A 15,426-nucleotide genomic window follows, 5' to 3' on the forward strand; every position below is an offset into this window, starting at 1 on the left:
TTCACCAGATGTCTCTTCCTGCTGTATCTGTACTTTTACTTAATGTAAAGGTAGTGTTTTTTAAAATTGACTTGCCTTCATGACCTAAGTTAGGTATGAGTAAGGCTTTTTCTTTTTCTTTGTAAACATGTCTCCATCAATGTCTTCCAAATATGCCTCAAAATAAGCCTCTTTCCACTGGGTCCAACACAAAAGTGGTGTACCTTTTGCAGCTAAAAAAGCTGGAGATGTAATCACACTGTCCATGTTGGTCAGTCAAAACTCCAGGTCACAAAAATAAACTATAAACCAGAGAAACCCACACTAACACCATAAATTCCTTATAAGTTCGTGATATTCTTATGTAATTGTACAAAAACCAGGATGCACATTTCAAACATCCATTTGTAAGGGTTAACACAGTAAACACATGAAAGATGAAATGAATAAATAATGTCTAAAATTCTGAAATCTCCAGTAATAAAAACCAAAATTGACTCCAAATATGGCAGCTGAATTTTCAAACTATATATGTCTTGCAGCAACATGTAAGCTTTACCATGGCAGAGCGCTTTGTCCACACTAAAAACGGCAGCCGGATGACATCACAGTGGAAGCTGACTGACCTGTGGAAAAGTCTTTATATACAACAGGTTAGACCCAAAATCACTGTGACCTGGGTATAAGACAGTAAGTAAGTAAGTAAAAAAACTTTATTCAGTTTCAATTCATAGAAAACCATAAAAGTACATGCATAAAACTACATTCATCAGAAAAAAGAACAGTGTATATTTGCATAAAAATGTCGTTTGATTAAAATATGCAGCAGAGGAATTAAAAAGGAGAACAAAGCTCCAAAATACAATTATAGGTTCTTTCTGTGTCTGATACAAAATTTTAAAAACCTAGCAATGTTTAGGGCAAAAGGTTCAGACTCAAGAAGTTGAAGAACCAGAAGGGCAGGGCGACATTGACGTAAACCAAGACTTTTTAAGATTGGTACAAGATATTGCTTTCTGGGTTCTAAATAGAATTCACAAAAAAGGGTCAAATGTAATGTAGATTGGGGAGAGATACCATCACAGGGGCATTAACAAGACAACTGCGACCAGTCATTAACTTTGGGGAATGTGGTTCACCTGAAGATTGTATCTAGCCTAAAGCGAGTCAACAGGAATCTATCATAACTGCTTAGGTTCAAGGTTAAGTAAGGCTGAATCAGCATGGAAGTTTGGATCAATAAAGCATGCTGGACCAAGGATTTGCTGGCTTCACCGGGCAAACAAAGCTCCGCTAAATGTGTTAAACATTGAGTTTTCAACGCTTTCCTAGAGATCTGAACCATTTCTAGGGGATTAAGATAGAATTGCTCTAGTCCTATATCATACAGGAACCTTTTAACATAATGAAGCTAGCCAATCTGGGTATAAGACAGTATAAAAGGTGGTCCCAGTTAATATTACATCAAATTGTGTAAACAAAAACCTATACAATTATATGCAAACAAAATCAAGCGATATATATATAGCATTGCAACAGTGTTATTTAATCACATTGAACATATAATCCATTTAGAAACACATTTGAGAAACATTGTTCGAGTGCCCAACTAAAGGGATGAAACAAGGTTTGGGTAAGGTGTGGGTGAATTAGGTGAAGGTAGTGAGTTTTGTGAAGTTAAGGAATAGTTCATAATATATTGTTACTATTCCATTGGAATAATCATTGAGAGCCAAATCATATAATTTACACAATAGTTTATATAGCCATATATGTCAAAAAATCACAGTAAATCAAGTACTGTTGATAATACTGGCGTCAAAATAGTGACATTTCGACCCCTAATGCGTGTAGGTCCTTGTGAGCCTTACTGTCGGGGTCTTCCTCGGGACTGAAGTGAAAGGGTGGGGAACCTACGGGTAAAATGAAAAAATGCTAAAGCATTGCTTATTGTTGACAAGAGGGGTTATGACAATAATGGTACTCATCTACATATTTACCGTAACTGGGTAAAGGATGACCTCCCAAGCTAATCTTGGGGGACGGGCGGGCCCAACGGCTCCAGAGGTATTTTGTTGACATATATGGCTATGCAAACTATTGTGTGAATTATTAGATTTTTCGTTTTTTGGCTCTAAATAATTATGTAATTATATAGGTTTTTGGTTACACAATTTGATGTAATAATAACTGGGACCACCTTTTATTATACTGTGGAAAAAATCTGGCACGTCCACACTTTAGATGGCGGCCAAAGATGACGTCAGCAAGCAGGTAAGGCAGAACGAGGTAGAGACAGGCCTTCTACCTTATTTCAACACCCTGAGTTCCGCGTGAAGAACTCCACAATACCTGGGTCCAGAGTACTGAGCACAGGTCATGCTTGGAAAACTCAAAATACCAGGATCACAAAGGCAGTGACACAGTGATCACACCGGTACGAGGTAAGTCCTGATAGAGGTCCTCCATGGAACACTGTTAGAGCTTGATCCAATGCAGATGTGGAAAACTGGTGGCATGAAGAACTCCTTCTCGTTGCCAGTTAAAAGAAGAAAGATTCTTGTGGCACAAGGTAAGTTCATTTATTTCACAAGGACACTTATACAAACTACCACTACATGTCACTAAGGATACCAATCTTTGTAACCGTCCATCCCTGAATTCTCCCACCCTAACATTCCTCTACTGCACATTCCCAGACTATCAAGGTTCCATCACCAACCCAACACATAGTCAATGGAAGAGTGCTCCGCTGCTAACATTCAAAACAGGCTCCCTAAGTAGTATGGTTTGTTTTTCCATGGGACAGTATTGTGGGCCAGCTCACCTGCCTGTCTTTGTCATGATGCTTCACCTCAAAACTTACTACACTTCATTTCCTTTGTAAATATTTTTAGGAAGTGTAAAAGGCTATATTTATTACCTATTTTGAAAACACATATTATTAAATATTGTTGTCCTAACCTTGTATTTCTTCAGATACTAAAGACCACTAGAGCATGTTTTATAGTAGGATGCATTTTAATGTCTTAATGCTATGTATTCTACTTATGATTTTATTTGTACTAGAATGATTTGAGACCTAATGTATAAAGCATTTTCCGGACACAAACAGGCCAATACACAGAGTCAGGCTGTTTGTAACTGGAAAATGCTTTTCAAAATGTATAAAATGTTATGAATCGCAATTTGTATTTGTGATTGGGTATTTGGAAGGGATGTGCTTTGGGAGTCTCTTCCGAAAACCGAATCGGTATGGTGTGATTTATTGTTTTGCGACTGAATTCCAGTTGCAAAATGTAAGGAAATGTTTCAATTTGCATGTTCACCCTAGCCTTTTTGGCTGATGCTACTGGTTTTTTGACTCTGAGAGTGCATTGAGAACCAGACCTTAGTGCCAGTGTTCTAACTATATACAAAAGAGATGTTAAATTAGATAAACCCAATTGACAAGTACTGACTTACTTATAAGTTCCTAGTATATGGTAACCAGGGTACCCAGGGCATGTAAGGCAGAAGGTTCACTCAGGGATGCAGCACTGCATTTGCCACCCTTCACATGACCAGGATGAAATGGATCCCAGCTTGCCACTGCAGACTGAAAAGGTAGTGTTTACACTGCTAGCTTGACTTTGCCATTAAACACAATGGCAAAGCCACCACTTCCCTTAAATATATATATAATTCTGCCCTATGTAAGGCCTATGGAGCCTTATGGCGGGGAGCTGTATATTATTAAGTAGGCTATGTTAATTTTTATATGTCTTACCAGCAACACTTCCAAACTGTTGTTTTACTGTGGGAAGGTTAGCCCCATTGGCTAACAGAGAGTTACTGGCTGGCATTCCAGCTCGGCTAAATCATCACCATAATGGTGGCAATAAATCCAACCTGATGCCCAGGCCAGATTTAAAATCACTAAAGTTAGAAGTTTTAAGAAAGTTGCCACTCTGCACCATAGTTAGTCCAGTGGCCTCAAAAAGGCCCCCACACACAGACAGAGTTCTGACCACCTTGAGAGATGTGTGAAACATCTCCTCAGGAACAAAGACAGTTGCCACCGAGCGAGGTGGGCCCTCCTCTCCCAGGACGGCCACTCATGGCTCAAGCCTAAAAGGTGAGCTTCAAAGGGGAAAGTGCCTTTGACGAGGCAACTGTGACAACGCCCCTGAGCAGGATGCCTCTTTTTCCTGCAGAAAAGTTGGAGACAAAACAAGAGACGTAAAACCCTTCCCCAAATCGATTTTCCCATTGGTGTGCCTAAGGGTAGCCTCACTTTCAGGGTGGGCTACTGTGCTCCTAATGACCACGATAGGGCCATGTCATTGTGAGAGGGGCAAGAATGGGACACTCTGGCTAGCTTGATGCCTGCCATTGCAGGAAATACCTGACTAGATAAAAGGGGACCCATTAGGCCATTTGCAAATGACCATGTGGCTCTTTTCTGTTATAAATTTGGTGCCACACACTGGAATCAAAGAGAGAACCAAAGGCGGCCTGCCCAGCTGCACTTTTAGGCTAGTGAGATTGGGACTGTGCTTGTGTCTCCTAAAACAGGGAAAAGTTGATTTACCCACTTCACCCACAGCAGTTACCTCAATGATCGATCAGCTGATTTCCTGAAACTAGTTCCAGGGACACAAGACTTGAAAGAGCCCAAACTGACTAGTTGGTAACTACAACAGAAGTGTTGCCAGTAACATTCACCGGGTGCAAAAAAGTACAACGTGGTCTAGTGCTTACGGGGACATCAGCTGCTGCACAGCAGGAATGATTGGTATGATGGGGCGAGGGACCTGCTCCTTAGTTGGGCTAGAGTGGATGCGCACCGAAGGCGTGCCAAAGGCAAACCCGTCTGCGCCCATCCACGTCCGACCAGGGCCAGGGGCCAGGACTCCATGTCAATTGCAAGCATACACAGTAGAAGACACACTGAGGTCTAAGGATGTACTTGAGAAACAAAGGGGAGGATGGTGTACGGTACAAAAGGGGGTGGTGATGGACGGAGCATCTGAATCAATCAAACACTCACACCCAGTCAAAAGATCTGGGTTTAATCCATCACCGTTCTTTAGCCCACTCTGCCACCCCAGTTCAGACATGGCTATAGGATGGTGTACGGCCACACAGATGCTTTTTCCTAAAGACGCAGGTCCAGTCGACCCCCAAGCACTAAGGGTAGCGGTTTTAAATACCCACTCCCTTCAGAAACCCAGCCTAGAGATCTTCTTGCTCCTAACGGAGGATACCCGGACATCCTAGTGTTAACAGAAACTTGGCTAGAGTAACGCTTAGCCCCAGTTGTTGTAGCCTCCCTTCCCCTGGAATATGATGTCCTATGGCATAACAGGCAGGAAAAGAAAAGAGGGGAGGATGTAGCAATGTTCTACAACAAACGGTTAGCAGTAGATAAGCTAGTCGCAGAGAGCCTCGACGGCGCAGAAATTTTAGGGGCGAAACCAGGCTCCAATTCCTCATGCCTAGCACTACTGGTGGTGTACAGTTCCCCTTGGTCGACTCCCTGGTTCAACGAGCTATTCACAGAATTAGTCACTGACCTTCACTTCATGGTACCAATGACTTCTGGTGGTGGGGGACTTTAACTACCACTGGGACCAGGCGCAGAGAGAGTTACATGCCTGCCAGCTGGAGGAGGCCATGACCACTATGGGGGTACAACAGCTTGCGGATTCACCTACCCATGACAAGGGACATACCCTCAACCTCATCTGGACCATCCAGCCACCGGCTAGCCTGACGGACATCAGACATTACGCTTGCTCGCACCACTGTCGGATCAGGTGTTGGGTCCCTCTGGCCAATCGACCGGCGCAACCACCCTCGAAATGGAGAGTGGTGCGAGGGTGGAATAAAATTGAGGCAAGCAGCCTAGAGGATACTCTGCGCAGAATCTACCCTAAGAGACACCTGACAGGGAATCTTGATCAGGAAAGTGAGTCCCGCACTTGCAGGCTGAGATAGGCCATAGATTAGGTGGCACCGGCTCGGAGGGAAAGAGCCAGGGATAAGGGAAAAGGGGCCCCCTCGTTCAATGAGGACCTGAGGGGAAGGAAACAAATTCTACACCAACATGAAATGCAATGGCACATATCATATGACCCAGGGGAGCTTGTAGAATACAAAGCCTTGTTAGTCATATACAAAAAAGCCATCATGACCAGAAAGGCCGAATATTATGAGGCCAGGACCATGCACCCTGATAATAGGCAGAAAGAAACCTTCTAAATCTTAAAAGAACTTTGTCAAAAACAAGAGCAGAAATCCACTGCCAGTCCGGAAGACTGCAATAAGTTGCAGTCCTTCTTTCTCCACAAAGTCAGGAACATCTTAACTGACATACACCACACATCTACCAACCAGTGCCCCCTGGCAGCAGAACTAACGCCTTGCACCCACAGTAATCATTGGAGACAGGTAGGGTTCCTGCTAACTTCAAGGAAGCCAGGATCACTCCCTTGCTGAAAGAAACATGGGCAGATGCTACCAATCTTAGGAACTACAGGGCCATCTCCCAGCTTCCCTTCCTGGCAAAAGTAATGGAACAGCATGTCCTCAAAACCCTATCACCCGTCATTGAGGAATAACAGCTACTCCAGGTGCGGCAGGCAGGCTTTAGGACACACCACAGTACAGAGCTGGTGATGCTGTTGGTGCCGGATGGACTCAGATTCACGGCCGAAAGCAGAAAGCCATGCGCCCTTGTTCTACCAGACCTGACAGCGGCGTTCCACGCGATTAATCATGACCAACTACTGTCCCGGATCTCAGAGTTGGGTATCTTTGGGCTGGCACATTAATGAATTGTGTTCTTCCTGACAGGTTGGTCACAAAGGATCCAACTGGGTGACCAGTTGTCTAGCATTGGGGCACTAACATGCAGAGTCCCCCAGGGTTCGGCGCTGTCTCCCCTACTCTTCAACATCTATCTCCGGCCACTTGTTGCCACTCTGGCCCGCATGGACTGCCAGCTGTTCAACTACGCAGACGATACACAAATATTCCTCCAGATTGACAACTCCTCCCATGTCCATGCACACGTGCAAAATAAACTTAGGTACACTGTTAACTGGATGACAGCCAACTCGTGTAAAATCAATCCCGACAAAACAGAGGTTTTAGCCATCACACCTGCAAATCACCCCTGGAATGACCTCTTCTGGCCACAAGAGCTGGGTGCCACGCCTACGCCAGTCCCGGTTGTAGAAAGCATAGGCATTAAAATAGATGCCAAGCTCACCATGTCGAACCAAGTGTCCACTGTGGTCTGGACCTACGTGGGCTTACTGAGACAACTGCGGAAATTGGCTCCCTTCCTCTCATTTGCCAGACTGCAGGTGGTCGTGTCTGCAATGATTTTGTCACGGCTGGACTATAGGAATGCCCTAAACATTAGATTTTCCGAGAACCTGCCAACTAAACTACAAGTGGCCATGGACGAGGCAGCAAGGCTGATCTTCAGGCTCCCAAGATGAGCACATAATACTCCTTAAATTCAGCAGCTGCAATGACTCCCCGTTAAACAGAAAGCCTGATTCAAAGGCCTCTGCATCGCCCACAAAGCCATTCATGGCCAGGAACAAGTATACATCAAGGAGCGCCTTGGAAACTATGTGCCAGGACGTACCCTCCGGTCGTCCGAGGCAGGCCTACTAGCCTGCCCGTGATTCAAAACAACCTCAAAAGGCGGCAGAGCTTTTTCTGTATTGATCCCTCAACTCTAGAATAGGCTGCCAGAGAGCCAACGTAAGAAATTAGCCCTTCTCTCATTTAGTAAAAGATTTAAGACTCTTCTTTAAGCAGAGGCTTTGGGCACATCATAGGCTCTGACTGGGAGTATGTACAATCGACCATTGGCAGGTTTAGCTACTCTCTTGCAGCGCTAAGAGACCTGTCGGTGATTATGCGCTCTATAAATCCCAGTTAACACAACATATTATTGCACCCATGTTTGTCAGACCTGGGAATGCTATCAAAGTCAGGATTTATCATTCTCAGGGGACACCAGCCCCATCTAAGGATTTTGTCCAAATCACTGCGCAAACTGACCAGTAGCGCAGCATCAGCTGACAAACTATTCCAACACGGAGTACTTCGAAGGACCCCACCTTCATGATCAAAGTCGCTTCTCATCACCTGTGACCTGAGCGACCATCACAGACACTCCCTTCAATTGAACTACATTCAGAGCATCCTTTGAGCATCTTTTGCCTGTATCATCAGCATCAGGACCAATCCATTGATGTCTATGGCGGTCATTCTATAAGGTTTGGCACTTAATTCAAAAATACTCTGAGGGGAAGGTAAATATCTAAAGTATCTTTTCTGGCCCTCTAGACTGTTTCCCCACTGAATTTTATCACCCAACCCAGGCCGGAGTACCGGCACTAACTCTTTCAAACTCTTTAAAAGGTTTACAAACTTTATGTTGACCAATGCTTGATTGTGGTTGATTTTAAAGTCCTAAAATCTGTATCTGCGGAACCCTCTGGTGGATTTTGATAAACAAGGTAAAAATACTCTCTATTTTTCTAAATTGTTGTTGTATATCTTCAATGGTGTGTGACTTTCTTTATCTGTTGTTTGGTGCTGTTAAATGCTTTACACTATAGGGCCTATGTATGTTCCGGTTTGCATCTTTCCTGCACCATGCAACGTGGTGCAAGAACAACGCAAACCTTACTTGTGAATTATGAAGCAATGCAATGCCACTTTGCGCGGCCCTTAGTGGCTCCATAACTTTGGTGTGAGGCAACGCAGCGTAAATCACTGATTTGCCTTACGCTGCCCTTGGAAGGCGTTTTATGGATGTTACTGCTCAACTCTCATGGTTTTTGACGCATTCCCAGATTTGTCAGATTAGGTAAAGCTGTGAATGTACCAAAAAGATATGCCACCCAGGAGAAGCATAATAGAGAATTATCCTTATTTCTACATTATGCAGCAGACATAGATAGAGGAATTTTCCTCTCAGGATTGTTTTTGTGTAGGAAGGTGCTCCTTCCTGCACAAATACAATCGTGCATGCTATACAGGCATACTTGCACTATGGTACAAGGGTGCCTGTGTTGGTGCTACGTAGCTAAAACAGAAGTACAGTAAAGCAAGGTGACTTGCTGTGCTGCACTGATTGTCTTTTTCAGAAAGCTGCCCCTAAGTTTCTTTGCCAAGCTTTAATTCTCAGAGCTACAGCTACTAAGGGTTGAGTTAAGGTTTAGCAAATGATACTGACTGTACCTAGGAAGGTATTTGCGAGTGGACTTCATGATAAGGCCCCACAGTCATATCATATAGTGCACCCAAATCTCCTTCCAAAACAGTAATACTTTTCCATCATTTTAGGTGTTGGTAACCCATTCGCAGATGGGAAAGGGTCTCCCGAGGACCTCGTCCACTTTGAGAATGTTGAAAAAATATTTTTGAGGAGCAGGGTTTGGTTTCATGAACTGCAAAGTTTCATTTTTTTCTTTTTAAACACATCCCATTTTCTTAAAAGAAAACCAGGCTGTATTAAAAAAAGATATCTATTGCTTTATAAAAAAAAATACAGACATGGTAGTCTGCTGACCTCAACAGGCCACCATCCCTGTAATATCTGCAATTCCTAATGGGTCTCAAATTGCGACCTACCTCAATAATATTCTTTAGGTAGATCTATTTGCGACCCTCTGAGAATCGCTAATTAGAAGTTGTAAGATTTCTTACATAAGGAATTGTGATTTCCTAATTCTGAATTGGTAAGAATCGCTTTTCCGCAAATGACAATTCCTACCTTTTGAACATCTATCCCTCGGTTTTTAATTAAATAAAGGATTTTTAATAAATTGATTGCTTATTGTCCCAGTGAGCAGAGTTTCCATTTTGAAATAAACTGCTTTACCCTTAAAGAAAAAAATTCAGTGAGGTTCAAACATATGAACAGAGCTTAGGAATTCACAAAGGAGACACAGGGCAACAGTTGCCTTTAAAGAGTTGTGTGAGGTCATGAGAAACAAAACAAAGCCAATTTCACCCAATCATTACAATGCAGAACATGGAGACCAATTTATAATGCGCTGAATGTTTTAACCTAATTAACAATTGTGAGAAAGGACCCGATTTATAGGTTGGCGCAAAGGGAACTCTGTTGTGGCAGGGACAAAGGTTCCTGCCTGAAAACATAGTGGTCCACCCACCCAATTTAATTTCAGGAGCACCATCAGTTTGGCCACAGTGGAGATTATCTATCAATCTCTGTGACCAAACTCCTCTGATGGCCCTGGGGAGTAAAGGGGAGCAGAGAAATGTCTACCTGTCTGCTTACCCAATTTAGTTGGGCAGACATGTAGCCATTTCTTATTGTTCATCACCACCAGGCAATTCCTGGTGGTGAGAGAGAGTAAGAGGTAAATAAGGCTACCCCCTCCCTGGGAGATGACTCCCATACTCAGGGGAGCATAATCTCTTCTCTTTTGAAAACAAAATCCCTTTTTGGGGTTATCTTTTCCAAAATTAAACAGTATGGTGCCGGGTAGCATCAGACTGACGGAACCCCGAACCAAACAGAGGGCTGCATTTCGGCTGATTCTGCCAATACTTTATAAATGACTGCCAGCTTGGTGATAAATTTGGCGATCTGGACCTCCACAAGGGCAACAGTGGTATTTACACCATTGCAATCGCAGAACAAAGGCCTGACTGCCAAAATATAAATCAGAACCAAAGTCTAAGATGGAATGAAAATAACACAACTAATGAAGAGAGAGTCCATGAAGAGCACACTCATCACAACTAGACTTTTCGTATGCCATGAAGAAGACTAAATTAATTGCTATCACCAATCTTACATTTTAAATGTATATAGAGCAAGCAAACAAGAGATGAAAGTACAAAAAAGGCACAATGAGAGTAAAGGCAGGCAGAATGGTTAAGTTAGCTATGCACTCACTGCTGAGGCAGATAGTAATCTACCTGTGCTAAGTTTTAAATTCCAGCAGGACCAATTCGGAAAGTAAGCCCTTAAATTACGATAAATTGAATACTAAGAGAAGTGTAAAAAGAAACTGTAGAAGACACTTGATTTGGAGATCAGAAAAGGGGTAGCTAAGGAGGCAGGAATATGACTACAGTTACCCTTAATGGATATGTTTGCATGACCAGGAATCAACCTCAAAAATATTATGGTATAAAAGTATCCGAACATTGAAAAAAACATATTGTCAGTACATAAATAATATTGGGTTTTTTCCAGAATTTGTAGGGTTCACAGCTATCCCAAGCGGTTTCCCGGGACCGGGCAAGGATAGGCAAAAAAAAATGGGAAAAGCATGAAGAGCTGATTAAAACAGCCAAGTCTTCAATTCTTACGGAGAGCGAGAAAGGAGGTCTCATATCTCAGGAAGGCTGGCAAGAAATTCCATAAAGTCGGTCCAAGGTAGGAAAAAGACTGGCCTCTCATATGGGCCAATCAAATTTTTGGAACCACAAACCAGATATGTTGAGCAGAACGCAGGGGGCAAGAAAGATGGCAGAGCTGAACCAGGCCCTTCAAGTATTGAGGGGCCAAACCTGTTTTGATTATAAACATATAACACAGAGCCTTGAACTTAACTTGATTTAAGACCGCCAACCAGTGTAAGTCTCGTAGAATCCCTGGGACAGAGGTAAACTTAGGCAGGCGATAAAAAAGCATTGCTGCTGCGTTTTGCACCAGCTGTAGGCTCTGGGTGGTCAAGTTATCAGCTCCCAGATAAGGGTGTTACCGTAATCCAGGTTTGCAGTTACAAGAACCTGGATCACAGTTCTCTCTGCTGGGAGAGAAATCATCCATAAGATCTTCTTTAACCATTTCAGGACTGCAAAGCAGGTCGATGACACCCTGGCTGCTTGTTGTTTCAACAGAGATTCATCCACAATGACTCCCAGGTTCCGAACGCTGTTCACCGGTGTGGGCAGAGCTCCCAAATCAAGGGGCCAGTGCTGAGGCCCCCAAAGATCATCTCTTTTGCCTAGGATCATGATGTCAGTCTTATCTCCATTTAACTTGAGCAGATTGTTTTGCATACAGAGGGCAACTTCGATCAATCCTAAGTTAAGGTCTGAGGGCTTGTGTATTTGTGACGAAGAAAGGGAAAATACAATCTGTGTGTCGTCAGCACAGGGAAAGAAAGACACTCAAATGATGTTTTGTAATTGTCACGCCCTAACCTATCTTATGTTGCCTATCTTTCCTAATAATAGTGTAGTTAAGAGGGAGGGCAGCTACTACAGCAGGGGGCGAGCCCTCATGGAACCAAGTCTCTGTTAAAAAGACAGCATCTGGTTGTCTATCTATTAAAAAATCCAAGATATGAGCTTTGTGTTTGGGGAGGTAATGACTGTTAATATTGTAGATAACAAACTCGGTGTGAACTGGCCATGGGCATTGAAGTGTTACCTTGTGATGGTCCTCAGTTAGGTGAGAGACAACTCCGTTTGCTGAAACTTTGAAGCCTTGTGGTATATTCATTGTGCTTAATCAAAAAAGTAAGGCTAAACTCACAGTGCTCACAGTCAAAAGGGCCCTCCCCAATCCTAATAGTACTACAGTACTTGTCATGGAGTTAAAAAATAATGACTATCTAAATATCATATATCCAGAATCAACATGATGCTGGTAAACACGTGTATCTAAATATATTTAACATTGATATAATTTAAAATAAATGTCTTTTTTAAATCAATTAATATTAATGTATTGTAATGTATATGTAGCAACAATGCATATAACTATTGTCATTAACTTAAAACTGTATCTCAAAAATAAAAATAACATTATAATAATGTTATAAAGTAATGCAAAAATTAACATTATACATTACAATAAAATTATTGGGTATGTAAAAATAATTATTAAATCTAATATGATTATATTTATTGTCATTATAATATACACCAATCATAAACGCATATGAACATTCATAATAAAAAAAACGTTTTAATGAAAATGTCATACTTTTTATATATTTACAATATTTTACTTTAAAATACTAAAACACATAACAACATTTTGAAAGTATCTAAAAAGCAACACAATATAAATATAATAAAAATACATAAAATAAAGAAATAATGCATAATTTTTAAAATCAATATTCTCTAAATAGCTTTAACAAGTTCCAACAACATGTAGTAATCGAACTCAAATCCAAAATCTTAAAAAATTAACTAATAAAATTAACATAGATACACTGTTTTAACTGCATTCTTAAAACATTAGGAAAAATAAACAATACATTGTAATGGGTGAGAGGCCAGATTTATTGGTCTAACTCCAATCTAACAAACAGGAGGAAAAGTACATACTTCGGAGCAGGGAGTCAGTCAGAGCAATAACTCAAACTCTCCAGAGAAACTAACTCACTAAAATGCCTAAATAGTGGGGTTGGGGGAGGGGCGCCAATACTTGCTATTCTAAAATTAAGCTAACAAACATTGAGGGAAGGGCAGGGCTTTAAGTTGGCCGGGTTCACCGATGCTGAACACCAGCAGTTTTTTAAATGGGGCCTCAAAACGGGTCTCCATAGGGCTTTGTTTTGTGACCTGGCTGTGCAGGTCTGTTTTTTTCCAGACTGCAGTGAAAGCAGACACATCGATGTGCATGTGCTCACATTGCTCACTTCTCACTAGTGAAGAAGTTACAGCATGACGTCATGCCAGGGGATCGTTGTAGGGGAAGGGAAATCCTTTTTAAAGAGAGTCATTTTCTCTCTAGATTTCCCTTCTCTTTTTGAAACTCAGGAGCAGCAACATTGTTGTGGTGTCACCAGGGCTCAAAGTGGAAGCTTTTTCAATATTATGTACAACAAGCAATAGTTGCTGCTTATTTATCTTAAGCATCTAACAATCATTGAGAAAGTATTATGTAATTTGTTGTTTCATATATACATATATATAGATATAAAAGTTGGCGGCACACTATGCTAAGCACAGATTTTTAGCTTACATATTTCTAAATCATACCCTTAATTACATTGGCGACGCCCCTTTGAGTGACCCCCCAATTTTTTCATACCACATAAAGCCCTGGGTGAGGGCATACGTTGGAAGGGCAGATTAAATATTCTAACTGCAATTTGATAAATATTTGGTGTAAGTGCACATATGAGGAGCAGATTAACTGTTCCAACTTCAGTTTAACAAACATTTGGGGAAGTGCATACATGGGAGGTATGGTTATATTTACTTTTCTAACTCCAATCTAGCAAATATTGGGGAATGTTAGTGCCTTGCAGGAAGGAGGTCCTGATTTACTATTGGAATTCAAGTCTGACAAAATTGGTGTTAGAATTTGTGTCTCTAGTTAGCAGAGGTATTCACCCAGTCCATGTAGGGACCAAAATCCTAGTCAAGGTAAGCTACATACACACTCAAAGATAACCTTTGTTCACCCTCTGGTAGCTTGGTACAGAGCAACCAGGGCTATCTAGTGAGACAATCTGTAAAGTATGGATGCAACGCACACAGTAACACAATGAAAACCCCACAGAAATACTCCACACAGGCTTAGAAAAATACATTATATTTTTATGAGTAAAACATGACCCGAACAACACAAATCTAATAAGTAAAACCAAAGTTATGAATTTTTAGAGAATAAATGAAAAAGTAGTGCTTAGAAGCAAATAGTGTTTAGGGGTTACTTGAGATGGCACTGGACTGGGGTAAGTCCAAAGATCAGGCCGACCGCGATGGAAGGCAGGCCGGCTACAGGACTCAAGCAGGTCCAGCTGAAAAACTACTTTAGACAGAGCAAGCATTCATTTTTTTTTTTTACGTTTTTTTTATTAAACAAGCCGTAGGATAAACATTGGTACATTAATTACTTCATAATTAGACAAAAATTTCCAGACAATATACAAGAGACAAAACTACACAAACTGCAATAACGTACGACTAAACGTTTTTCCTTTCATAAAGTGCTAAAACAAAGACGTAGTCAGATTGAAAATATATGGTATGGAACAAACATCAAGATTGCAATACGGATTGATAAAGTGCTAGTGCAATGTGGTATGGAAGCCGCTAATTTAAAACAGCAAGAATATTATTGTACATTTTTTTTTTTTTTTTTTTTTTTTTTTAAAGTGCTAGTGCAGTAACATGTAAAGTTGGCATATATAAAGAGACTAGAGCGTTAAAGTGGGTGGACCGACAATATATATCAGGAGGAGTATTATCCTATTTCTTTAAAGTACAAATGCAAAATCGCACAACGTTAACAAATAAATATATCTATGATGGAATACACAAACGACTGGTATAATATAGCAGATTAAATATGTAGTTGAAATTCTTAAAAATGTAGAAGCAATACATTCTAAAATTTTTTGACTTAAATAAGACTATTAACTTCCTTTTATCGATTCAAGCATCTCTAAATATTTCCAGTTCCTTTCAAACCTAGCAATC

This window comes from Lissotriton vulgaris, chromosome 3_2 (assembly GCF_964263255.1).
Source record: "Lissotriton vulgaris chromosome 3_2, aLisVul1.2, whole genome shotgun sequence".
In the NCBI taxonomy this organism is placed as follows: domain Eukaryota; kingdom Metazoa; phylum Chordata; class Amphibia; order Caudata; family Salamandridae; genus Lissotriton; species Lissotriton vulgaris.